This window comes from Sciurus carolinensis, unplaced genomic scaffold (assembly GCF_902686445.1).
Source record: "Sciurus carolinensis unplaced genomic scaffold, mSciCar1.2, whole genome shotgun sequence".
In the NCBI taxonomy this organism is placed as follows: Eukaryota; Metazoa; Chordata; class Mammalia; order Rodentia; family Sciuridae; genus Sciurus; species Sciurus carolinensis.
In genome coordinates, this window is record NW_025920404.1 from 22,870 (window position 1) to 25,410 (window position 2,541).

Sequence of the window (2,541 nt, forward strand, 5' to 3'; positions counted from 1 at the left end):
TAGAGCGCTAATCTCCAGAATCTATAAAGAACTCAAAAAACTCTACACCAAGAATGTAAATAATCCAATCGACAAATGGGCTAAGGAAATGAATAGACACTTCACAGAAGAAGATATACAAGCAATCAACAAACATATGGAAAAATGTTCACCATCTCTAGTAATAAGAGAAATGCAAATCAAAACCACCCTAAGATTCCATCTCACCCCAATTAGAATGGCAATTATCACGAATACAAGCAACAACAGGTGTTGGCGAGGATGTGGGGAGAAAGGTACACTCTTACATTGCTGGTGGGGCTGCAAATTAGTGCAGCCACTCTGGAAAGCAGTGTGGAGATTCCTTAGAAAACTTGGAATGGAAACACCATTTGACCCAGCTATCCCACTCCTTGGCCTATACCCAAAGGACTTAAAATCAGCATATTACAGAGATACAGCCACATCAATGTTCATAGCTGCTCAGTTCACAATAGCCAGATTGTGGAACCAACCTAGATGTCCTTCAATTGATGAATGGATAAAGAAAATGTGGTATATATATACAATGGAATATTACTCAGCCATAAAGAACGATAAAATTATGGCATTTGCAGGCAAATGGATGAAACTGGAGAATATCATGCTAAGTGAGATAAGCCAATCTCAAAAAACCAAAGGAAGAATGATATCGCTAATAAGCGGATGATGACACATAATGGGGGGTGGGAAGGGTTAGTGTTGGGGTTGGAGTTGGGTTTAGGGAGGGGGGCAGGAATGGAGGAAGGAAGCCTCTTGTACTTGGTTTTCCATTTCATTCTTCAGATTTGGGAAATTTTCTGTTATTATTTCATTGAATAGATTGTTCATTCCTTTGGTTTGTTTCTCTAAGCCTTCCTCAATCCCAATAATTCTTAAATTTGGCCTTTTCATGATATCCCATAATTCTTGTAGATTCTGTTCATGATTTCTTACCATCTTTTCTGTTTGGCCAACTTTGCTTTCAAGATTAAATAATTTGTCTTCAATGTCTGAGGTTCTGTCTTCCAGGTGTTCTATCCTATTAGTTATGCTTTCTATGGAGTTTTTAACTTGGTTTATTGTTTCCTTCATTTCAAGTATTTCAGTTTGTTTTTTTTTTCAGTATCTCTAACTCTTTATTGAAATGATCTCTTGCTTCCCGTATTTGGTCTTTTAACTGTTGATTGGTGCGATCATGTAATGCCTGCATTTGCTCTTTCATCTCCTCCTTCAATGCCTGCATTTGCTCTTTCATCTCCTCATTAGCTTCCCTGATTGTTTTAATTACGTACATTCTGAACTCCCTTTCTGACATTTCTTCTGCTATGCTGTCATTGGGTTTTATTGATGTAGTATCTAGGTTTGTTTGGGACATTTTCTTCCCTTGTTTTCTCATATTGGTCAGTTGTCAGTGGGACCCTAAGATATTGCAGTTTTCCGCTATTGGCTTATAGTGTCCCTGTAGATTTCCAGTGTATCACCTCCCAGCCTTCAGTAGCCTGATGTCTTGGAGGAATCTGATAAAGCAGCGCATCCGAAGAAAACTGCCCCTAGCCCCCTACTGGTTCCACGATTTGGAACTGGCTCTGTGCGGAAATGCTCTCACTGTGGGCCTGCACCGTGCAGCTGGCCGTGTGGGAGGAGCCCACTGCCGGAGTGTGGAAGGCTACCTTGGGAAGACTCTAGCTGCCCTGCCCGGCTCCAATAAGCCACCTCTATCTGAGCCTGCCACCCGGGTCGAGCTTCACCCAGTGGGCAGACTCACCCGTGGCTCTATTTCAGTCCGAGTCTCTCACTGCCTCCCCTTCTTAACTCCTGGGTTCTGGAGCGACTGGGGGTGCAGTCTCCCTCTAGGCCACCATCTTGGATCGCCCCGTGAAGAGAGCCTGCAGCCGGAGTGGGCAGAGCCGCCTGAAGAGGTCTCTGGCTGCCCTGCCCTGATCCCAGAGGCTGCTTGCGGATCGAGGCTCTCCGTTGGTTCGGGGGCTTGTGGCTGGTTCTATGTAGAAAGTCTCTCACTGGGCGGTCAGCTCTGAGAAACTAGCCTTGAACGGCACCTCCCACCACAGGGGTCCAGACTACTTGGGGAAGTCTCTGGCTGCCCTATCTGGTCCCTGAATCTGCTTGCGTGCCGGAGTACGCTGCGATGCGCTGGCTCCGGGACTCGGAGCTTGTTCTGGTCAGAAAGGCTCTCACTAGCAGGCCAGTTCCGTTCCGAGAACCTGGAGAAGCTGGCTGTGTGGGCGGGGCCCACCGCCAGAGTGCGCAGGGCTGCCTGTGGATGACTCTAGCTGCCCTGCCCGGCTCCGATAAGCCACCTCTATCTGGGCCTGCCACCCGGGCCGCGCTTTACCCAGTGGGCAGACTCACCCGTGGCTCTATTTCAGTCCGAGTCTCTCAATGCCTCCCCTTCTTAACTCCTGGGTTCTGGAGCGACAGGGGGTACAGTCTCCCTCTAGGCCGCCATCTTGGATCGCCCTTAGAAATTTCTTTAAAAATGGTGAGAGAGTAAAATGTTCATCATTTAACAATTGGTGAATT